Below are 24,869 nucleotides of genomic sequence, written 5' to 3' on the forward strand. Positions count from 1 at the left end.
GCAGCTCTCTTCAAGACAAGTCCCAGCTCAAGGTTCCGGCTCCCCTGCTTTTTTATCCCTTACCTCATTTTCTCCTCCCCACCAGCAGCCTAAAAATATCAGATGCGCTGTGGTAACTGCTACAAAACCCAGCGCCATGCAGAGCGGTGCCAGATACAGACGTCACGTGACTTCATTGTATAGCGCACGATTTATCACTCAGGGATGCTATAAAATGTTGATTTTAAAAAATGAAGGCTGCTAAACGGAGAATGTGTATAGATTTAAACTGAGAGCTCTGGAGAAGAGGGTAGGTCAAAAACTAACGGGCTTAGCATCTGACTTTACAGGTGGCAAACAAGCGGTTTGAGGGGACGTCTACCCCAGGGTCAGGGTCCACAGCTTGCATGTTGCACGGTCTGATTCCCATCCAGGCTCCTCCAGCCTCGTGATTAATGTCCTTATTGATAATCCCCCTACCCACAGCCTCGGTCATCCTGGTCTCGGCCCATCATGTGATACCCCCGCCCCCACCCGTAGGCCTTTCACCTTTCTGTCTATCCCCGGGAACTAGCAGACAGTTGTCACTTGATAAATGTTTGTCAAGCAGCTTGTCTGCCTGAATTGTTTTCGTCTATCGATGACACCAGTTTGTTCCAAAATAATCGGTTCTGGCACACTTGGGATGATTTATCCTGCATCCCAGTGGCGTATTCAGAGGACGCCACTAAATTAAAGATGCCCGGAGAGGACATTCCGCCAAGCAAAGCTTTCTAGATGGGTTTGGAAACAAGAGGTCAAAGGTCGGGGAAGTCATGAGATGATTTTATGAGAGGAAGAAGTGATTTTTAAGCCAAAGGTCACAGCTCTTTGCAATTCATTTTCTAGGGGGCCGCCTGGGCCTGGCTCACTCCTGGGCTGCTGAGGGCCGTGTTTCTAGGAAACACTGCAGCAGGGAACAGCTCCCAAGTCTCCCAGCATGTCCCAGTGTGCTGCTTTTCTACTGTCCAGCTTCTTCTTTTGGAAGAATTCCTGGAGCTTCCAGAGCATGGTGGTGCTCAACAGACCATTCCTCTCATTAGTAGGCAGATTTGCTTTAATCTATAATAAATGATAAAATTATATATATATATAAATGAATTGTTTTAAAATAAATTTATGATTTCATCGTTTTATATATATATGTATATATATACATATATATATATATATATATATATATATATAGAGAGAGAGAGAGAGAGAGCCAAAAGAAAGGGTCATGGGAGGCGGGTTTAAGAACCCATATGTTAATACATGTTGTCCTAGATGATGTCTAAGCGTGAACTGTCAACTTAGCACAGTCTAGACACACCTGGATGAAGCGGGTGATAATCAATAAAGGGATTACCTTTATCAGGATAGTCTGTGAACACATCTGTGAAGGATTATATTGTCTTAACTGATGCTTGGGAAACCGGTCCACTGTGGGTGGTCCCATCCCCTAGGCAGGCAGTCCTTGGTTATATAAGAGAACTAACTGAGCATGAGCAGGAGTGAGCCAGCAAGCATTGTTCCTCCAGGCTTCTGCCTCCAGTTCCTGCCCCGATTTCCCTCAATAGTAGATTACGACTTGAAAAAGTAAGCCAAATAAATCCTTTTCTAAATTGTTTTGGTTGGAGCATCTTATCATAGCATCAGAAAGGAAAACATGGGTGTTAATACGGGATTGTTTCTTTTCTATTACTTTACAGCCCTTCCTTGCTTCGCTACTTATTAGAGAATGTGACAGTAGGTGAGCGTATTCCCAAATGACCATCCAGAGGCTAGAGGCTGGAAGCAGCTGACCCCAGAGTGGCTCTGTCATCAATTTCAGGGGAGGGAACAAATGATGGAGGTGTGCCTGGGCAAACCTTTTGTAAGGATCCAAAAATTGATGAAGGAACACCCCAGAATGAGACAGTATGCAAAGACAAAGAACGTTTATTCTGCAGAAACAATCAGCATACTGGGGGGGGGGGGCGAAAGTCAACCATTCTCCAAAATGGCGACCCCAGACAAAGGCATGTAGGCCTTCTTATAGGGAAGTGGGGGAACTCTCTAGAAGGATTAAGTAATCTGAAATTTCATTGGTGGGTGCTAGGGAGTCACAGGTGGTCAGTGGTCTGCATTCCTGTGTCATGAACGTTTAACCATAGGATGGGATAGGACTGTCCAGCACAGATGGCCCGTCCTGGGATAAGATGTTTCCCCATTCTTGTGGTTATCCCCAAGCTGTTCTTTGTTTCTAGATTTTATGGTCTTTTCCTGGAGCTGGTGCCTTATGGTCTCTTTTTGAAATCAGACCTGGTCCTTAAATAGAGACAACTGGGATTTATGTTGTCCTTTCACTTAGTGGTCCAATGACAGAAAAGAGTTCCTGACTTTGGCTACCACCTGAAAAGGACAATCTCCTTCCGTAGGAAGACGTCACAAGTAGCAAAGCCTAGGTCAGGAGGAAGGGAGGGGAGGGGAGTAAAGGGAAAGAGAAAAAGAGGAAGGACGTCTTTTTACAGCAGATCTCAACATCACTTGGACTTTTAGTCTGTGTTGTGGAAAGACCTAAGGGACCACATTGGGGATCTCTGTCCCTCACATACACAGGATTCCAGAGTCAGCACTAAGTTGCATCCTTAGACACCAGCGATGGGCAGGCAGGAGAGATGGCTTAGTGGGTAAACCACTTGCTGTTTAATCCTCGCGGACCTGAATTCAGCCCCTAGAACCCACAAAAAGCTGAATGTGGGGAACACATCTGAAATCCCAGCCTTCCTCTAGGAAATGGGAGGCCCTAGAAACTCATGGGGAAGATAGCCAGGAAAAATGCAGGGCAGCTGAAACAGGAGACCCTGCCTCACTAGGTGGAAAGAGAGATCAGAGGACAAGTTTCAAGAGTCAGACCCCTGGAACTGGAACTGCAGATGATTGTGAGCTGCCCTACGGGTGCTGGGAACAGAACCCAGGTCCTCTGCGAGAGCAGCAGAAAAAGCTCCTAACTGGAACGCATCTCTCCAGCCTGCCTTGTAATATTTTTACTGGCATATGGTCCTGGCTGATGATGATGGGGTTCCAAGGACATTTTCATACTCTTTGAGGGCATTCACCCCTCCACCCCACTCTCCCTGTCATTGTGCCCAGTTATCCCCCATGTAGTCCCATGTCTACTTTCATTTGTTTCTTTTAAAGAGTTGATATTTATTTTTAATAATATGTAGATGTGTACGAAGGTTTTTTTCTTTTCACTTGTGTACAGTGCCCACAGAGTCAAGAAGAGAGCATCAGGTCTCCCAGTGTGGAAGTTACGAGTGGTTGTGAGCCACCCCATATGGGTGCTGGGAACCAGACTCAGGTCCTCTGAAAAACCAGTGAGTATTCTGAACCACCCCACCATCCCTCAATGGGTGTCCCAAATATGTGTATGATTTTATGTGTGTATATAAACTATAATGATTATGTAGCTCTTCACTGAATCCATTTATCTGCAAATGACATAAACTTACTCTCCTTTAGAACAGAAGGAAATCCCACTGCGTTTGGACCATGTTTTCTTCATGCATTTCTCTGCCAATGGACACCCAGACTCAGTGAATTATTCAGCTATGCGAAGGTACTCTAATAGACATAGATATGCAAGTATCTCGTGGCAGGGGCTCAGAGTCGTGTGAGAAGATGCCCAGGAGTGATACTACTGGGTCAAGTGTTAGTTCTACCCTCCCTGTCTGGGACAGATGGTCAACATGGAAGGGACCCTCTCTGGCATCCAGGGAAGGCTCAAGACTTAAGCTCTAGATCCCTAAGAATCCACTATAAAGTGGGGCAGGATCTTACCAGGACCTAGACAACAGAAAGGGACCATCCCCCAACTATGACAGGAAGCTAGAACCTTATGGATAAGAACCTAATCCTCCCAACTACTGTCAACGTTTTGAGGTATTTAATAGACCTGTTCTTTCAACAGACAACCTTGGAATGGGTATTCAAGAGTGAAAGGTCACAAGGCAAAAGGATCCTGGGTCCCTGTGTCACTTTGGAGGGCTGATCAGGGCCATTTGTTTAGACTTTACAAAAATGTGGAAGGGACTTTTGCAGTGAGCAAGGGTGAAGTAGTTACCAAGTGGTCAACACTACCTTAAGGCACCCAAGGGTGATCAAAAGGCAGTTAGAAAGTCTTTTCTGAGTCACGGTTGACTTCTTGACACCAGGCAATGTTGGGGAATATCTGGAGATTGGACTCTTGATCTTCTGGGTGGGTTAAATGGAGGCTCTAGGTTTAAATGGTGAATTACTGAAGTGGGCGTGGCTTAGACCCAAGTCGCTCTCTATTTCCTCTCCTGTTTCTTTTAATCTATAATCTCCACTTACTGCATTGCCTTCGATGGCCATGTAGACCTGGTATCCCAGAGAGGAGCCCTGGACCACCAAGACCCATAGCTCTACTTAGAGGAAACTCACACAAAACCTTCCCCATTGTCTCCACTTGAGGACCCCAAGAGGACAATAGCATAGCACCTTTTCAGATTGTCCTCATTTTCTCATTGCTGTGACAAAACACCTGACAGAAAGCAATTTAAAGAAGAAAGGTCTTTGTTCTGATTTATGGTTTGGGGGTACAATTACAACCAACAGATATTAAATGGAAAATCTTGAAATAAGCCGGTTTATCAGCTTCAAATAGTTTTGATGATGATCTACTGCTACAATTTTCTCATTTTATACCTAATTATTGTTGCTTCGTGGGGGATGGGCCTCGTTGTGTGGTCCAAACTGGTCTTAAATGGGCCATCTTCCTGTCTCAGCTTTTCCAGCATGGGCATTAAAGGAATCCAACTCTTGAATTAGTTAATGTTTCTTGTTATTGCTTGAGTAATGAAGGCAATTTTATCAGAGGTGTGTGTGTGTGTGTGTGTGTGTGTGTGTGTGTGTGTGTGTGTGTGTGAACAGAGAGAGGGGAAAAACCAGGGTCGACACTACTCATAATTTTTGATATCTATGGGTAATATACCCTCCGATAAGAGAAAACAAGTTTCCTTACCTCCATTTTACATATGACAACATCGAGGCCCCCAAGATGAAACTATCAGGATCGTGCTCCACAATGCCACTCCCTCCAACCTGTCTGAAATTATCTTTGGTTACCCTAATACAAAATCAGACTGTCATGTCACTGTACATAAACACAGATGTGATGTTTTTCTGTTGTGTCACAACTGGAAAAAAGTTGGGGCTACTAAGGAGAACAGCAGACAATTCTGAGACTTCCAGGTTCCCTGTCTGAGTGTCTCCCTCCGTGCCAAAGCTATCACTTCACAGGATAAGCTGCGACGGATATAGAACTTTCTAGAAAGGAGCCAAACCTGTAGCTAGCAGAGGTATATTCCAACAAGGTATTTAAGGATCTTAAACCCGCCACACTAACATTGGAGTCAGACCCAACCTCCTCCTCCTCTTCTTCCTCCTCCTCCTCCTCTTCCTCCTCCTCCTCCTCTTCCTCCTCCTCCTCCTCTTCCTCCTCCTCCTCTTCCTCCTCCTCCTCCTCTTCTTCCTCCTCCTCCTCCTCATCCTCTTCCTCCTCCTCCTCCTCTTCCTCCTCCTCCTCTTCTCCTCCTCCTGTTCCTCCTCCTCCTCTTCCTCCTCCTCCTCCTCCTCCTTCCTCTCTCTCTCTCTCTCTCTCTCTCTCTCTCTCTCTCTCTCTCTCTCTCTCTCTCTCTCCAGAATAAGCTGTGGTCTCTCCTCTGTCCAATCCACACACGGTTTTCCCCTACAAACAACAATGAGAGGGAGCCATCATACCTCGCAAGCATGCTACAATGGTGAGCTCAAACCTTAACTTGTGACTTAACCGCTGTTAAGTGGTGTGCCAAGCACACTAAGGTTTATGCCCACTGTTGCTGGCTGCCAGACAACTTTACCCTGGAAACTTACTTAACTCAGAGTCGCATAAAGCTCAAGTCATTTGGATGATCTTATTGGTTAAACTCGCTCTTTCACCATTTTATGCCATGCCGAACGCATTCTGTTTCTTCTCATCCCTGCCCTCCCTTATCTTCTTAGCATCCCCCTTTTTTTTCGTCTTCCTTCCTACAGCTCCCTTTCCTATACCCATGCATTCAGTTTGGTTTGGTTTTGTGATCCTAGGATTTTAACCAGGTTTGGTTATCTGAGGTGTGGCCTCAGGTTTGGAAATCTCCATTGGATTCAAGTGCGCACAGCTAAAGACAATGGCTGTCCATTTCTCAGAACTCACCAACTGGACTTCTTTTTTGGTTGGTTGGTTGGTTGGTTGGAAACAAGTTAAATATATGTGAACTTACCTTGGGGAGAGGTTGATGTTGATGATAGGGATGTAGTGGTAAAAGTAGTCAAAAATGTATCCTCTTAAGTTCAACACATGGCAGAATTATCTGCAAAGAGAATCTCAATTGCCTGGATCAGATTAGCCTGTGGGCAGGTCTATTAGGGAATGTGTTGATTGCTAGGAAGGTCAGGCCCCTTGTGGGCAGTACCATTCCCTAGGCAGATGGTTCTGAATTGTATAAGAAATCAGGCTAAATATATGTTGGTTAGCAAGCTTCATTCTCCATGTTTTCAACTATACTACTTTCCCTGTGAGGTGATTTCTTTGGTTACAGAGAATACTGGGAGGAATACCAGGCAGGCCTGCCTTCACATCTTGCCTTAAGCACACTCCTTGGCATCATTCAATGTTAGACTATCATCTGGAATTAAAACCTGAATAAAATTCATTCTTCTCCTAAGCTGAGTTTGGCCCTAGTGTTTAATCACAGCAGCAGACATCAAACTAGAAAAATATGTATTATATATGTGCAAATTTGTCTAAAAGCAAATTTAATAAACTAAATATCTTGAACAATCAGTTCTTCAGTCACACAAGCAGCCCATAAAGCCAGTGGCTGCCTCTCTGGATAGCATAAACATAAAGTGTTTTCATTCTTTTGGAAGACTCTGCAGATAATATGGTCAGCATAAATGGAGTTCAGGAGACCTTGCATGGTGCTTTCTCCACATAGAAATGTGTTTGCACTGGTGTCAGGAGCAGGTTGGTCAATCTACAAGTACCTTCTGTAACCAGCATGGTTTGAAACTCCCTGGAGACAAGTGAATTACCAGAATGTCTTCCTTCCTGTGTGGGTGATTATTTTAGTAGTGATATCAGCCTCTTCCAAGCAAGAAATGTTGGAAACTGAGGCTGGCACTTCTCAAGCACCTGACTCGTTTCTTGGATCCAAATACGGTTGAAAGGCATTGTTCCTGAGAGGAACTCCATAGCAACGGAATGTTCCTATCTACTGTGAAAAATATAATTCTGGGAAAATATAAACCATGAGAGACTGTCTGCCTGAAAATGAATGGCCCGAGAGCAAACAGGACGACGAATTCTTTACATCTGTTCATCTTTTTCATTTTTCCCCAACATGACCATATTTTTATATAAAATATGTACGTGGGTATGAAATATGTCATATTCAGACTTTTTAAATTCAGAGGATCACACCTCAATAATGCCTCTATCTAAAAGCATTCTATTTCCAAGAAACGCTCAGAGGAGTTCGCAAACATATTTTTGTAAAACAGATAAACAGTGTTAAAGCCAAATACATCGTGTGCCAGGAAAGTGTTTCTATTATAAATTTGTTTTGTTTGGGAGGAAAAGAAGCTAACAAGGAGGAAACTCAGTTGGCTGCAGTTGAGTTAAATAAAGAACAGCGAATTCTTTTTCTTTCCTGGCATTTTGCGGTTTGTGGCGCAACGTTGGTTTTTCCCACTTGTAAAGATTGTGGGAAATAAACTAGATAAACTATCTTCTTGCTAAATGGCGATAACTCATTGCTAGATTCATAAATGTAGGTATATAAAATATTTTTGAAGTCTTTGGATTTTCTTCAGCTGAGTCACAGACTGTCCAACCTGTTCCTTTGTCCTGTGATTGGGGTGGTCTTGGGCATCTGGTAAGTAATCTGCTGACTCCCATTCTAGAATGTAAACAGAGAAGGAGGGTGGTCAAGGTGGGCCTGGCCACCCAGGGGCACTGAACTGACGATGTACGAACCTACTTGGAGAAGGAGCAGATAGTAGGCCAGCTTCCTTTGAAGGTGATAATGAATTTTAGGGAAATCTCAGGCTCATATTCTATACTGCCCTCCTGCTTAGTATTAGAATCCCTGGTCTAGCTGCATTTTTGTTGCTGTCTCAAACACCCTGAACAAAATAGTACAGGGGAAAGAAGGCTTTATTTGGCTTACAGTCACATTAATTCTGGAAAGTCAAGGCAGATACTCAAGCAGCTAGTCCTCAGCCTAGTTATAGTTAAGAGAGAAGAGAGAAACACATCCTTGCTTGCTTGTGTTCAAGTAGCTTTCTTCATTCTTATACAGTTCAGGGCTGCCACCTAGGGAATGGTGCTGCCCACAGTGGACTGGGTCTTCCTATATAAATTAACACAGTCCTCACAGACATACCACAGATCATCTTGATCTAGATAGCTCCCCATTAAGACGCTCTTCTAGGTGATTCTAGTTGGTGCTATTTGACAGTTAAAACTAACCAGCACAGCTATATTTGGGGATTCTCCAGGATTTCTAAAATTATAGGTAAGGTTATGCCATACCCAGACTCTGATAGGAGTATCAGAGCCTGGGGGATAATTTATCTGGTCCTCAAAAGAAAGCAAATGCCCCTTTACAAAACCCCTTATTTTGCACAACAGTTGCCTCCTGACCATCATGTCAGAGAAGATCATCATTGTGCCTAGTGTCCAGTACCCTCTTCTGAGGGTCCTTTTTCCAATGACAATCAGAATAGCCTTCTATGCCCTCTGATTCAGTGGACTAAGAGGATTTGCTGTCACCCAAGCTGTCCAGTAGGGTGGGATAGACATTGGATACATGATTGAAGTCTTCTAGCCCCGAGTTTCTTCATTTAAGAACAAAGGACAATGTCACTTGCTTTAGGGCAAACAAATTATTTTAAATGTCACATTAAAAGCATTGATAGTTGGTTTGTTAGAATTCCACTTCAAAAATTTAGTTATGAGTATGTATATGTTAGGAAGAGTAGTATTGGAATGTGCGAGTGCAGGTACGCACAGAGTCTGAACGATGACATCAGATCTCTTAGAGTTGGGATTGCAGGCAGCTGTGAGGCACCCAGAATGGATGAGGGAGGTGAAATTGTATCCTCTGCAAAAAAAAAATCTTCTCCAATGCTGAGATATCTCTTCAGTCCCTTAAATTTTATTCTTATAGCGGTCCATCTCCGGAATGATTAAAATTCTCTCTCCATGGAAATGCAGGCAAATGCCACATAGCCTTTTGGTATACTTGATATACTGCTTGATAACTAGCCGTAGCAGACCCCAAGGATGGTGACCATGACTGTTTAAATTTGGAGCTGACAAAAACCTGTTGCCTAATTCTGAGGCTACACACTCCTTGTTTGTGTGATACTGGTGTGGCCGAACCTACTGCTCCTACCAGGTGCATCAATATCATGTGCTGATCACACAGGGCATACAGTCCTTGATGGTGGCATTAAATACCTGTGGTACTCGTACATTTATCTACTGTGTTATACCTCTTACCACTGTGCCCGAGTGCATTCCTCTGCATATCAAGAAAATGTTTCCTATAAACCAGTATGTGAGTCAGAAAATCCTCTTAAATATTTCTTATGTTTATAGATCTTTTTACTGCATTAAGAGGCCACATGAGGTGACCATCCAATGCCAAAATCACTCTATGCCTTCATTCCTAAAACATCTCCTGGGCGGGCTGGCTGGCTCGGTGGGTAAAGGGTCTTACTGTCAAGCTTGATAACTAGAGTTAAATCTCCCCAAAACTTCCATATAGAGGGAGAGAAGCAACTCCCACAAGGGATCACTACCCAAGTTCTATGGCACACACATACTCATACACACGCACATGGGAATAAGCATTGTATTTTAACAAGATACATGTATGCATTTAAAATCTCGACGTTTTAACAAATGAAGATGTGTTGCTTTATGAAGTCAGTGCCCTGTTCTCTAAAATCACAAATCTGAAATGACCCGAAAGATACATTTTTGAGGTGTCTGTCTCATTTTCTCAATGTGAGCCTCCACCTACCGTGGGGTACCCCACATAACAAACATGATCCTGACCTTCTGGCCCTTTCACATTGAAACCAGGATGGACAAATGACAAAGTTGAACCAATAATATCCTTCGGTGAGCTTCAGATCAGTGCTAAGTGGTCATAGGACTTCAGCAGAACTTTAGCACTGATTGGGCTGGTCACTTGGGCAAACAACTGTGTGTGTGTGTGTGTGTGTGTGTGTGTGTGTGTGTGTGTGTGTGTGTGTGTGTAGAATGGAGAGCAGGGATAAAATATCATAGGACAGATGTCCTTTACTTAGAGGAAGCAGGACAAACTCTTTTTGCAAGAAGCCCATAGAAGAAACAGAGTACCCTGGTGTTCTGAGCTCTTAGTTTGGGTGCTTGGCCAAAGCGCAGTGACCCTCTCCCTTGGGTGATATGCCCCCACACCAACTTCGTCCTCTTGAGCCCAATAGCTGAGATTTACCTTGTGTGCAAATGAGTTTAACTAATCCAGGCTTTCCCCCCTGGAGTTAGTTTCATGCTCATGTTTCTTAGGTTATCTAAAATGTCAGTTCAAGGAAGGTGAGTGGTCATTTTGAGCCGGATTTCCTGTCAAATTTGAACTCGTAGTTGGGAAAAGATAAGAAATTTGGGAGAAGGTCCAAACATTTGTTTTTGTTTTCCCTACGGAAGGGAGAGCAAGAGAAGGAATTTGGAAGGACCCAGGGAAGGGAAGAAGAGGAGGAGAAGGGGAGAGGAGAGATCACAGAGGAGAGAGATTCACAGGGATAAATTGAAAATGGTAAGTTATAAAAGTCATCCACATCTAAGGGAGCAAACACACATCCGGCCCATCACAGCAGCTATCTAAGGGACCAACAGAGGTCTCTCAAGTGGCTTGCCGATGATAGGCCTGCAAAGCTCAGGCTCGTTCAGACTCAAAATAGCAAGCATTGATGCTCTTCCGGCATTGGCAGTAGGCTCATAGCTTGGTCCAGGAACAAGACTGCTGTAGTTCGACGTTTTGCAAAGCCTAGGAAAGGAAGCGTGTTCCAAAGATCACGCTGGGACCGAGCTCTTGTTCCAGAAAGCCAGGTTTGTTTTTGCAAGATTGTAAGGTCACAAGTGCCCTGTTGCCTAGAAGGTGGTTGACTTAGACTGTAACTGTGGTCCGCATCTTTTGGCAATTCAGAGAAGTCCTTTACCGTTTGACAGGAGTAATAAGGACCTCTAAAGAGGTCTGAAACCCTACCGTGGGGAGGCAGGTCCCATCCATGTGTGATCTTCCTTGGGTACTCTATGTCCTCAAGGAGTACATAGAGTTCTCTCTAGATGTTTCTAGCTACTTCCCTCTCACGTCTTAACATGTATACATCTTAACTTTACCAGTTTGAACAATGCTGATAGGGAATGACTACCACAACAAAAAGCTTTGCATAACCAAACAGTCATGTGGCTGGAGAGACAGCTCAGTGGCTCATGGCATGTACTAATCTTTCAGAGGACCTGGGTTTGGCTCCCAGCACCCATATGGCAGCTCACAACTACCTGTTACTCCGGCTTCAGATACAACACCCCCTTTTGGCCCCTATAAGGACTGCACACACATGGTACACAGATATGCATATGGGCAAATGCCTACGCACGTAAAAAAAAATAAATCTTTTAAAAATAATTTTTAAAATATCGCTTGGATGCCTAGGTATTGTGATATTCATAAATTCAAGTGCTGAAACACAATCTTTGTAGATGAAAAGAACGAATATTCCAGTGGAGGGCGCTATGCTTGGGTTCCTGATGAATGATCCTTACTGGGTCCCTGAACGCCAAATTTTCTTCCATATTTCACAATTAATATTTCAGTTTGGGGGATGTGACTATAATAGCCGACTGAAGATATTTTCCCCAGGACAATACAGTTCATATTAATTTATCTAGAAGATCCCACAACTGTCTGGGTATAATTAAGATCTAACGTTCCTTGAACAAGGTTTGTATCATGACATGCACCACTCCAGCCTTCTAACTATGGAGTCAAAATGGAAAGCAATGCTACTTTAGGAAAGGTGGCCACAAAGATTGCCACAGCTCAAAGTGGTACCCAGGCTTTACTAGGCCTCCACACAGTCCGGGGGGACGGACTGGGGAGAACAGAACAGACATTTGATTGCTGATTCTGATAAGGTTGGAAGCTCTGTCCTCCTCCCTCCCAGTGTTCTGTGCCACGGACGTGATGAACTGGACTGTGAATCTCCCCCACTTACAGTCTTATCACTGCGGATGATTGGTACCCATTAACAAGCTCTCTGGAGCCAGAACTTGGGAGATGTGACACTTTTCAGGCCAAATTCTGTCAAAAAAAAAAAAAAAATCCGGAACAAGCTAATCAATTTCTCTCCTCAGGAGAGACGAGAAAATATTTCCATCCTCCCGGACAAGGACTTCTGGCACTTTGAATGATGGTTCTGAGGCGAGGAAAAGGTGGATTATCTACTTCCTAAAGAAACTCGTTCCAAAAGAAAAGCCCAAACGCAACCCACAAACTGCTTTGTTCTCCTCTCAGCGGCCTTCATCTACCTCCTCTTCCGGAAAGTGGATGGACGTGCATTTTTCTCACCAGCAACTCCTCCTCCATCGGGCGAGAGGAGCCATTGTGGTGTGACACATTTAAACACACACAGGCCTGTGTTTTGAGCAGCGAGTGTTTTTATAAAACCTGCTTTTAATTACCCAGAGTGCTTAGAAATCCCCCCTGCCTGCATCATCTTCCTCTCCACCCTCCTCTCCCTACATCTTCTGAGGTGGACATTAGTAGGGTCAGGTTGTAACTGGTTGCTGGCTTTTCTGTGAGGGGCGTTGCCGAAGATGCTGTTGGGATAACTTTGGCCAGGATCAGGACTATGATTAGCCAGCAAATAATTCTAGCTGCCAAGCTTGGATGTGGTTTTCCTCCCAGAAAGCCACATTCTAAACTCTTTGGAAGAGGAGGTTTTATGCCCCTCAGTAATTATTTTCCTTCTCGGCAGTAACGTATCTAGGCAGAAAGCAAAGGAAATCCCAAGCAGTTTAGACAGACTACGTTCATAGTTGTGGTTTTAGAGCCTCGATTCCCAGAAGGCAAAGGAAACATAGAAATCATGGTAACAGGGAAACCATACACTATCAGCTTCCTACTGCAAACCTTGTCAAGGTCGGGGGAGACTCGTAGGGACCCAAGAAATCCTTGAGAGGATGTATAAAGAGCAGATGAAGTCCCGAGTAACTGTGTGCTGTTTGACATTTGTAATGCTATGTCAAGAATCCCAATTCCTCCCACCCAAGAGAGTGGCAAAGCCTCTTCTACAGGGGGCGAAGTTCAGAAAGATGTAAATGACTGTTAGTTCCCCAGTAGACAACCAGATCATGTCAGGTGTAAGTGTGGTTGAGAGCAGAGGCCCCTGGGACTAGGTGCCACTAGCTGCTAGCGATCCACTCCCCGCCCCCTGCCACCTACAGAGATAGATTTGGCCTTTGCTCATGCTCACGGTGTGGATGGAAGGCTGAGTTCAACCTGCTCTCACCATCTATGCTGATGGTGCAGTGTGACTAGTGTTGGTCCTGAGCCCAAACACGCCATCACCAAAGAGAAGCTGGCTTGATGCGATCCATCTGGGAATGGAGGTTGCCCTTGCCAAGGAAGCAACCACAGGAAGCCTTCTGACCGCCCTACATGTAGCAGGTGCAGGACGAGACACAGAGAACGTAATCAAAGTTTGTGAAAACAGACGCATTCACATAGCAGCTAGAAACGAGTCAGACTTAATGTGAAAGCAGGATGAGGAAGCTGTTCATCGGATTTGCAAAGATGGGAGAAGGGTTTAGACGGGGGAACGAAAAGGGTTCATTGTGGGCTCACTGGTTTTGTGGTGGCAGATGGCGATCCAGGAGGACATGGAAATCAGTGAGTTGGGAATATGCACCTGAGAATCCCACAGGGCAAGGGTCAGACATTTTGATGTTAATAGCTTATGATAGTAGGGAAAGAGGGGGGGTAGCTGGGAGAGGAAGAAGCAGAAGGCAAGAGCACAGAAGCAAAATGCACATCCGAGGGGCACAAAAGAGACAGATGGAAGGACAAGAGAGGTCGGGACAACCTGATAGATCAGCTGGCTAGAAGGAAATTTCTAGAAGGCAGCAATAACAATGGTGAATTTACAGACCTGATGGTCGGTAAAGGTCACTGTGAGATGATCAACCTTCAGATAGCTGATTTTAGTTGTGCTGAGTGATGTAAACTAGACTGTGGGAATAATAATGGGGAGATTGAGACTGGAGAGGGACGTCTTGATGGGTAAATTGCTTGCCACACACAGGCGAGGATCTGAGTTTGATCTCTAGCACTCAAGGCTGGGCATGGTGACACATATCTGTAACCCTAGGACTGGTGGGAAAGAGATAGGCAGATTGTGAGGGTTTACTGGCCAGACAGTCTAGCCGAAACAAAAGACCGTAAATCCAGGGAGAAAACTGTCTAAGAAACTGGAGTGGTAAAGGCACCCAACATTGACTTCTGTTTCCCATGCACACATACGTGTATAGACACTACACACTACACACACACACACACACACACACACACACACACACACACCCTACACATAATAAAATAGAAGTTGAAACCTACCAGTTATCTCATAAACCCAGCATTCCCATCCTAATAAAATCTCCTCGAAAGTGAACACTAGCCTTGCTTTTATTGAAGTCTCTCTAAGCTCTTCTTTATGGCTTAATATTGCACTAAACAGCTCTCCAGCATTCTCCCCTCTATGTGTCTCGACTGATTTGGTGTTTTCCCTCTGTCCCTCCACAAATTTTCTCAAGGTTAACTTCCTTGATGAGGACAAGCTGTCCTATGAAATGGCTCATTGTGAGTTTCCTATTACATCTCTACGGAGCTACTATATTAACCACCAGCTTAATCTTTTAATATTTATTTTAAAAATCATGTGTATGCATGTATGTACAGACATGTGAGTGCAGGTCGGAGATGCTGAATCTCATGGAGTAACAGGCAGTTGTGAGGCACCTCACATAGGTACTGGGATCTAAACCCAGATGCTATGGGAGAACAGAAAGAACTTAGTCATTCAGGCATCTCTCCAGCCAGGAGTCTATCATTATTTTTCTTCCTGACACTTGGTTTTAGTTGCACCAAGAAACGTAATTTTAATGCTCATTCTCAAATGTTTTAAAAGTAAGGTTTTAGTAACTTTGGTTAACTGGAATTTTCTTAGGAAAAAATTCAAATATTCTTTAATGGAGACTGACTGACATACTTCACTCTGCTTGAGTTTTTACTTAAAAGCCAGTTTAGCTAGGTATAAAAATATTAGCTCCTATTTCTTCACTTCATCATCTTACACGTTACCCCATCTTATTTTGCCATTAAGTGCAGTTAGAGAACAGTCTAATGAGAGTCATTTTTGGCCTTATAACTCATTTGATTTTGATCACATGCCTGCTCATGTATCATGTGTGTAGAGATACCTGAGGAGGCTAGAAGGGGCAGTTAGATTCCCTGGGCCTGGACTTACAAAGGGTTGTGAACCACTCAACATGGGTAGTGGGAATTGAAGTGGGGTCCTCTTCAAGAGCATCAAGTGTTCTTTACCACTGTACATCTCTCCAGACCACTGGCTCTTATATTTTCCCCACGTACTCCCCTCCATGACATTCTTTAAGGCCTTACTTCTTGATATTGTTCTAGTGGCACCAGAACACTATGATTTTTAGAGTGGGCAAGCACTCAAGCTACAGTATCTTCTTCTCTATGGCTGTTTCCCTTCAGTTGCTAGGTTTTCTAATTTTCTTTCTTTTTCTTTTCTTGTGTTTTTTGTTTTGTTTTTGTTCTGAGACGGGGTTTTCCTGTGTAGCCCTGGCTGTCCTGAAACTTGTTCTGTATACTAGGCTAGCCTTGAGCTGAGATATCCACCTGTCTCTGCCTCCCAAGTGCTGGGATTAGAATAAAGGCATGCACCACCCCAGCCCAATTAAGTTTCCTATTTTCCAATCCTGGTCTTTGGCACATCTTCTCTTCATATAGTTTTCAAAATACACATTTGCTTGCTCTCCAGGCTCTCTTACCTCCATGTTCTTCTTCCACATTTGAACCTGGTTCTTGCCTTATATCTATTTTGCGCAATTTCAGTTTTGGTCTCAACGGCTTGTCCTTCACAAGTGGCAGACCTGGCAGGTCTTAGTAAGGTTTCAAGGAAGGTAGACTTTCTTTTAGATCACACAGTGGACTTCTTCTAACTCCATGCCAATAGAGTGCATAAAACCATTCTCCACTGAGTAAGCACAGGTTGAGATCTGGACTCTTGGCTGCATTCTTTCTCCTCTTACTTTTTCTCGCTAATTTATTGCTGCTATCACTCAGGTCCTTGTTGCTGTTGAAAGTCTATTCCCCACTAAATCAAAGCTCATCAGCTTGATTTGTTGACAATATTCATGTGTTTTGATTTTGCTATTTTTTGCTCTATTGGAGGAGGATTAAAGAGATTCAAAACTTTCTATTATGGGCAGACTAGCCTAAGACATTGCTACATTTGCATGGTTTTGGTATGGTAAGAAATTTTAACTATAAGGTATGTATTATTCAGAGACAAGAGCAAAATATGATGACAGACATTTTGACCTTTCAGTTGAATGAACATCTCTTCAATGAGAGGAAGCTTGGATTCTGACCTGGTCCATCTTCAATTCTAGAATTCTGTAGCTTGTCTCGGGGCAGCCAGAATAATGAAGGGCACAGATTGGCACCTATTAGATCTCGGTTCAAATCTAGTCCTGCCACTGATTATTTTCAAGGCTCCCCTGTGTCCTTCCCTCTCCTGACAGAAAACTGGAGATGACATCACCTACATGAAGCCCAACTCCATGCCCACAGTAGGTTTTCTCATTTTAAAATTTACTTATTGCGAGGGGGCATGTGTGGCCGTGAGAGGAAATTTTGTGTGAGTCATTCTTCTTCTTCTACCAAGCTATCAGGCTGGGCCACAAGCACTTTTATCTGCTGAGCTATCTCACTGACCCTTTCCTTGCTTTAAGAATGAAATGACTTACGGCAACTCAAGCATACATTGAAATACCCTCTGATGTATGACTGCTGAACTGCAGTCTTGAAGCACACAGAGATATTGGCTTACTTGTGCTATTCAGATAAATATGAATATATAAGGAATGACTGCTAAGGCAGGCCAGGGACAGGCCCCTATGTAGCTTTTTTCCCCATTCAGACCACCAGGGAGGATTGGGCAATAGATGACAATCTGGAAAGGTCCTGGGAGCTATGCTCTGGGGGAAACACAGCCTGAAGTGGAAAGTGTTGGTAACACAGCCCCGACTCTCTCTGACTTTCATCCCCCTAATGAACTGGTGTAAAAATACAAAGAGTTACCACAGCAATTATCTGAAGAGGCTTGTCACTCCACTCCAGATCCTGAGTGACTCAAACCTTCCAGTGAGGCGGTGGGGGGAGAGGGGAGGTGGCTTCTGTGAAAAACACCCTGTGTACGTAAGATTCTGAGAATTCTTAAGTCACAAACATGAGATGGCCAAACACTCCAAAAGAGAAACCCAGACATGATCTTCTTCCTAAAGGTTGCCTGGCCAGAAGATGCTTTAAAGTTTTCTCTTTCTTTGCTTCTGCCAACACAGCACTTTACCTGGGCTCTCAATCACCATCTCTCAGGCCTCCCCACAGTCCATGTCTTATATCTTAGGATGCTTTGAAGAGGCAGTGTTTGGTACTGCAATTTGGGCCTGATTTATTTGTACCCCATATTCAATAAGTATGAATATGAAAATTCATATTCAATGAATTTTCGCACCCTTAATTGTCCATACTGCAGTACCTAATTTTATCATGTAATCCTGCCGCTATATATTTCTTGAACAAAATTGGGAGAGTGCATTTCAAAGACGCCTGTTTGGGCCAGCTCAATGGCTCAGTGCCTAAAGGCTCTAAGCCTGATAACATGAGTTTGATTCTTGGGATCCACATAGTGGAAAGATCCAACTTCTACAAATGGTCCTCTGATCTTCAAGTATGAACTATGCATGGTATGAACACAGACACACAGATAGAAAAAACACAGATAGATAGATAGATAGATAGATAGATAGATAGATAGATAGATAGACAGACAGATAGATTGATTGATAGATAAAACAGGCGTTAGCATGTCAGGTAATTGTAGAGACTCGGAAGAAAAGATAAACATGAAGAATGAGGTGGGTAAAACAAAAGAGAATGGAGTGGCCTTGCAGGGAAGGGAGAGAGAGAGAGAGAGAGAGAGAGAGAGAGAGAGAGAGAGAGAGAGAGAGGCTGCACTGTCAAAGATAGCAGTCAGTGAAGCAGAGAGGTAACTCATGGAGCATTGGAGAATTAGAAAGAAGGTGTTCCTCGTTTTTTTGTTTTTTTGTTTTTTGTTTTTTTTAAGAAGGTGTTCCTTGTTTTTTTTTTTTTTTTTTGTTTTTTGTTTTTTGTTTTTTTTAAGAAGGTGTTCCTTGTAAAGGGAGATACAAGCACCAAGGCTCTGCACTGGGACTGTGTCCCAGGACAAGGTCCTTCCTCACTTACGCTTATTTACTTCCTTTTAGAATTTTGATGATCACCATTATGCAACAAAGGCACCCAGTGTCCAGCTTCCCTTTTGTGTCTACCAGGCATCCCAAATGTGGATTCTCTAGTTCCGAGCTCCCGAAGTAGCTACTGGTATCACCTGCTTTGCCATCGGCCAGGAAATGGCTACCGCAACCCTTTCATCTGTTCCGTATGCTCTTTGTGCATCTCACAGAGTCCATCAGTAAACCTTGTCAGCTCCTAGAATAGACCAGGCTCACTTGGTTCAGCCGGCAATTGCTTGCCTAGAGATCATGAGGACCTGAGATCAAGCCTCAGTGGCCCCCATAAAACAGCCAGGTGCAGTATATGCACTAATAATCCCAGCCCTGGGAAGTGGAGATTGGTAGGGTCCCAGAACTCATTAGCAGGCAAAGCCTAGCCACATCAGAGAGCCCTGGGGTCAGTGGGAAACTCTGTCTTAAACTAAGGTGAAGAGGAGTTGAAGAAGGTTCCCAAGGTTGACCTCCCCATGTACACGTGTGCACACCGGCCCCCACGTACACTCATAAACACACAAGGAAAAGGCGATACAAGTACCGTAGCTATAAAAGTCATTTTCTAAGTCTATTTAGGAAATGATGTGCTAAAATCGCCTTTGAATAAATATCGGAGATGGGCATTAAGAACAATTCTTCCCGACTTGAGGCTGTGAGACACGGCTGGGCAGCATGCTGTGGAAGGCAGACCTGCTCCCGAACGGCAGACCGTACCTTTAACTTCCCAGCTCCAAGTCCCATTTCCCACGCATCACAGGAACCTGTTGCTTGGTGAAATCCTGGGAAAACCCTTACACAGAGCCAAGTATGGCTGTTTTCCTTAACTTCATGTATAAATCATATTCTCTTCTGTTTGCGTGATACAAGATCAAAGCATGTAGAGACTTAAGCATTGTGGGGTTTCTTGAAAGCTTCCATGCCTGTATCCATGCCAATGTATTTGTGTACACGTGTGTGTGTGTGTGTGTATGTGTGTGTGTGTGTGTGTATACAAATGCATATGGACATCAGAGATGAACATTAGGTGAATTCTATTGTTTTTTTGAGACAGGGTCTCTCACTGAACTTGGAACTCATCAATTCATTCAGTAAAGCTGATAGACCAATAGGCTTCAGGAGTGTATATGTCTCTCTGCCTTCCCACGATAAGATGATATGCATGTGTATGCATGACTGACCTTTTACACGGGTACTGCATATCCAGTTTCAGGCCCTGTGTATACATAGGAGGCAGTTTACTCACTGAGCCATCTCCCCACACCCTGTAAAGCGTCTGTGAACCACAGTCACACAATTTTTGTACTGGACAGGACAGACAAATAGAGTCTGACTGGGATTTAGAAGTGGGGAGTTAAAAAGCAGAATTGCCAGAGTTGGGGCTGTGGTGCCCGTTGCCAGGGACATCGAGGAATCCCTCTGCTGGTGCCCACCTGCTCTTGCCCGCCTGCTGGCAGCCAGGATGTTGCAAAAAATGATCAAATGTCTCCCCGTCTGAGCTACAGACATTCTCCATTTCCTTCTAAGAGAATCACCATTTAAGTCTTAATTAAAAAAACAAACCCGAACTCCAAATCCCACCCCCTTCTCTACCATACTGACCTCAAAAAAAAAAAAAAAAAAAAGGAGCTACTTATCTTGTGAGATGCTTCTGCGGTTTCTCTGAAAATGAGACTTTAAGGAAAATTTGTGACCGCTTAACATGATTTCCCCTTACATCCTCGGGATACGAGAAGCAGTGCCTTGAAGCCAGGGAACAGATGGTAAGAGAGAGGTCCGTAAATCACCGCTCCCGCCCCTCCCCAGACTGTAGAGCCACCATTAATTTGCACATCTCAGTAAAAGCCAGTGCACCAAGCACCTGCGTGGCCAGAGCCAGGCAGAGTCTGCTTCTGCTTAATGTGAGAAGGGATTTTTATCATCCATAAACCATTTCACCCAAATCTTAGTGGCCTGCAGCTTGCCGAAGAGGCAGCAGTCAGGGCTGCCTAACACCTGCTCTCGATGCCCCACCGGAGCAGCCGAGGAACAGAGAAGAGCGAAGACGCCCACAGGGGCCAGGCTGGGTGCTGAAGAGTCTGCAGAAATGTGTGCATGAGGCTAGGAGGGTAGGATTCAGGCCAGATGAGCTGAGGCTGTATCAATAAACTCAGCTTTGAACAGCAAATGTAAGACACACATAAAACAAAAAAAAAAATCAAACAAACAAACAAACAAAACAGAAAAAGTATGCTAATCTGCATCATCAGTTTATCATCCAATGTCATTTTTCTGTCCTCAGAATGAAAGTTGCAGGTCAAAAAGTAATAATGAAGGGGTTGGGTATTTAGCTCAGTGGTAGAGCACTTACTGGCCTAGCAAGCGCAAGGCCCTGGGTTCAGTCCCCAGCCCCGAAAAAAAAAAAAGAAAAAGAAAAAAAAGTAATAATGAGAACGTTGGACAGACACTTAAGCCCTGTGGCTAGATCCTGCAGAATTCCCTGTAATGTAGATGCTCAAAGGTTCTCTGTTAAGGCTCTGCCTCAGGAGTTCTCAAAGTGTCACCCAAGACCCCTATGTGCCCTCAAGTCTTCCTCTATGATGAGACCAAGGCTGCTTTTATAGTCAGCCTGAGACGTTATGAACAATTTTCCCTTTTATTCTCCGGGGAGCGTACAGTTGAATTTTCCCGTTTGAGGGTGGCTTATTATCACACATCGGGAACTGGAGCAGATGGCATGGTTGCCTAGCCACACAGAAAAGATCAGGACTGTCACATGATGACATTCCTCCGCATTTCCTGTTTACCAAGATATAGCAATTTTTTTCACACGCATACTATTTACGTTAGTATAAGGTAGGCCGCTGCTTATTGACTCTAGATAAACTATTCATCCGCTCCACGGGGAGCATGACGTGGGATCCCACCTCAAAAGGTGCTCCAAAATTCTTCATCTTTACTTGCTATTTATAGCTAGTATCGTCAGCTTAAAACAGCCTGCAGTCACCTGACAGGTGTCTCAGTTGAGTTGCTTTATCAGGCTGGGCTGTGTCTCTAGAGGATTAGTCTTGATTGTAAATTGAAGCAGGAAGACCCAGCCCACTGTGGGCGGCACCATCCCCTATGCAGGTGGTGCAGGGCTGCCTAAAAAGCTAATTAAAGCATGAGCCCATGAGCAAGCCAGGGAGTAAGCCGGCAAATAGCATGCCTCCATGATTTCTGCTTCAAGTCCTGACTGAATTCATGCCCTGATTTCCCTCGATAATGGACTATGACCTGGAAGTGTAAGCCAGATAGACCATTTCTGCCCCTAAGCTGCTTTTGGATTCCATGTCACAACGACAGAAATAAAGCTAGACCAGTAGCAAATATCGATAGACATGACCCCCGCAAACGAAAACATCGTAGTAACTTTCAAGCATGCGAAGGAACTACTAAGACCCAAGTGCTTTCTTATCAGCACTGTGACAAGTCCCAGGGGTGCCTCACTTGGAGAGACGGTTCCGAGTCCAGCAACCATGCTTGTGCCATCTCCACGATAGCTGGCATCCCACTGGAGGACCACTACAAATCTGAATCGTTTCCTGTCCACTGGACTACAGGAGCCAGCTCTATCAATGGGCTCAGAGAAGACTCATGACATCTGGACAGGTAGCCCTCAGGAGGCACTAATAGGAAGCCGCTTTAATGTTGGCATTGCTGGGGATGTGACCTACCTACATAGGCCATCTTTGCATGGGTACAGGTGGCCCTGACTCTCGAATAATGAGTAACAGGCTGCTTCTGGATAATCCCAATTGCTATACATAGTCACTGTCTGAAACTGAATCTGAGGACTAGGTGTGTTGATAAGGAGCTGTTAGTGGCACTCATACTAAGTCACCCTTGTCATATGATTATCTAAAAGCACCACCTGCTTATTCAAATTCACACTTGTGCCTTAATTTCAGAAGGCTCTGTGAGTGGCAGAGGGATTTCCCCAAAAGTTACAGCTTCTCAGAAGATTTGGTTTTATTTTAAGCCAGAGGGGCTGGTTGGAAGTTGAGTGCAATAGAAAACTTTTTATCCTGGTTCTGATGTTTCCAGGAGAGAGACCTCGAAGCTTTTGAGGCCAGATCCTTATCCGCCATACTGAGGAGTCAGGAACAAGTTCCCTAGCAATCGAGGGACACTTGGTGACTTCCCATTTTTTGCTTTATCAATCTAGAGAGTTTGAAATGGATTCTCTTTCTTCCCTCATTTCCATGTGTCTGCCAGAAGCAGAGGGGCAGGGTAGCAATGGCAATTCTGCAGACTAGCTGTTTCCTGTCCCTCCTGAAACCAAGCCAGACAGCCCAGAGGTTTGAGCCTTTTGCTCAGGGCCTGTGGCGTTGCTGCCGCTCCTATGAAGGGAAGCCTCCCGAAAAGCAATCTTTGTGGGACTGGGCTGGACTAGCTGTGTGTTTGTTATGATGAAGTATGGGAAAGGGGAACAGAGAAGGTAAGTGAGCCTTAAAATCCTGGGTCGAGGGGCTGGGGATTTAGCTCAGTGGTAGAGCGCTTACCTAGGAAGCACAAGGCCCTGGGTTCGGTCCCCAGCTCCGAAAAAAAGAACCAAAAAAAAAAAAAAAATCCTGGGTCGAGTCCACGTTCCTTCTCCAGACAAAAGGGTGTTACGATGCCCTGATGGACTCCTATGTCCTGTTCTCAGGATTCAAGGTCACAGATGAAAAGGCAGTGGCATCATAGACTGCCAAGAGGTGGGTATGGCATGTCATGGAATAGAAGTGTTGGGGAGGGGTCTCTATGACCATCATGGCCACCAGAGTGTCAATCTGCATGAAGTAAGAGGCAATCTGGTTCAGCAGGACTTAGTAGCTTTGCGCCTCCTACAGAGGTTGGCTAAACAATGATGGGAAAGTTAGAACACGATCAGGAACCTTAGAACAGGATCGGGAACCTTAACCCAAATACCACAGGTTGGAAGCCCACACTCCCTGCCTATTTCCGGGAGCCTCCCGGCATGTCGCTGGATCTCTCTTTGATTTCCCCACTGCGTAAGTGTAAGAAATGATAATCTATATCATATTGTTCTATGGGTGAAAAGATAGCACAGCTCCACAGAGCACCAGGTGTCTGGGCTCCACTTGGGTCCTCCGCTCTTCTCTTTTATCCCTTACCACCTGGAACCACGAAGGGATTCTTTTCTTCCTAATTGTCTCCCTCATCTTCCCGGCTGTCGCTTCTAAGAGTGACTCTTCTGTCCACCCCTTTCTGAAAACCCAGAGACTAGCCCAAGACCATGATAAATGTTCAATACATTTGGAATGAGTGAGTCCCTGAGGTGGAGGAGTTCTTAACGTTGTAAAAATGACTTTAATTGTGTGAGAACAATGTCTTTTAATCTGGCATTTAGTAGTGACAACTGCATATTTACCTTCAGGACCCAAATGGCATCCTGGTCTCTAAATGGAGGTGGCTGCATTCTAAACCTGGCTACTAGCTTCCCAGGGGCCATTAGCCTTTGTCTCCACACCCCACACCAGGGACTGAAAAGTATGTGGTGGGTGCAGGAGATAATCCCCATTCGCTTTGGTATGAAACAGCGCAAATGGCATGAGTATTCTGCGAGGCTGTGATGAGATTCAAAAGATCAAAGCTGAGACTAATAGGGCCCACAGCTCCCCTAAATGGTATTTTTAACCGATGTGAGGAGTTGGAGATCTCAGGAGGAATCTTGGTGAAGTGTTTGTATCAGGAGGGCAGAAGGGCTTACTGCGGAAGCTTCAAAGGAGGCTCCAAGCTTCCATTATCCACGGCCAGCTGGCGTGGGCCCTCCTTGGCCTGTCCATTTCCAGCCATTTAGACATGATAAGCATGCACGCCGCCCACAACGGGTCTCACAGGTCACAGTATTTAACGGTCCTTGATCTTTTATCAGCCTGCTAATCTGCACACTCAGGTGTTCCCTTTCAGGGATTAAAATGTCAGAGGGCATTCTAGAATTTTCCATCCCACCAGCATTCTAGAATGTTCCAACTTACAGGGTGAGGATGAGGTTAAAAAAAAGGACACTCACTGCAAGCCACTAAATAAATGCAAACTAATAGGACCCAGTAAGACAAAGGCATGACACGTTGATTGGTCTTAAAACTTA

General features: G+C 44.5%; 1 protein-coding gene and 2 long non-coding RNA genes across 4 annotated transcripts in view; 1 reads left to right on the forward strand and 2 right to left on the reverse strand.

Moving 5' to 3' along the window:
- The window catches only part of Kazn (kazrin, periplakin interacting protein), a 988,882-nt gene that overhangs the window by 693,684 nt on the left and 270,329 nt on the right, over positions 1–24,869 (reverse strand). The window lies entirely within an intron of this gene.
- LOC102556543 (uncharacterized) lies at positions 784–7,280 on the reverse strand. Of its 2 annotated transcripts, none has more exons than XR_015621302.1 (4): positions 7,123–7,280; positions 6,309–6,398; positions 5,030–5,113; positions 784–1,080 (listed from the first exon to the last, which is right to left on the reverse strand). It is a non-coding gene; the product is annotated as an uncharacterized LOC102556543 (long non-coding RNA). The 2 variants fall into 2 exon arrangements; XR_015621303.1 differs by having other exon boundaries at positions 7,075–7,235.
- On the forward strand, positions 8,012–12,822 carry LOC120103134 (uncharacterized). Its single transcript, XR_015621305.1, has 3 exons — positions 8,012–8,108; positions 10,787–10,895; positions 12,497–12,822. It is a non-coding gene; the product is annotated as an uncharacterized LOC120103134 (long non-coding RNA).

The sequence above is a fragment of the Rattus norvegicus genome, chromosome 5 (genome assembly GCF_021556685.1).
Source record: "Rattus norvegicus strain SHRSP/BbbUtx chromosome 5, alternate assembly SHRSP_T2T, whole genome shotgun sequence".
NCBI classification, from domain to species: domain Eukaryota; kingdom Metazoa; phylum Chordata; class Mammalia; order Rodentia; family Muridae; genus Rattus; species Rattus norvegicus.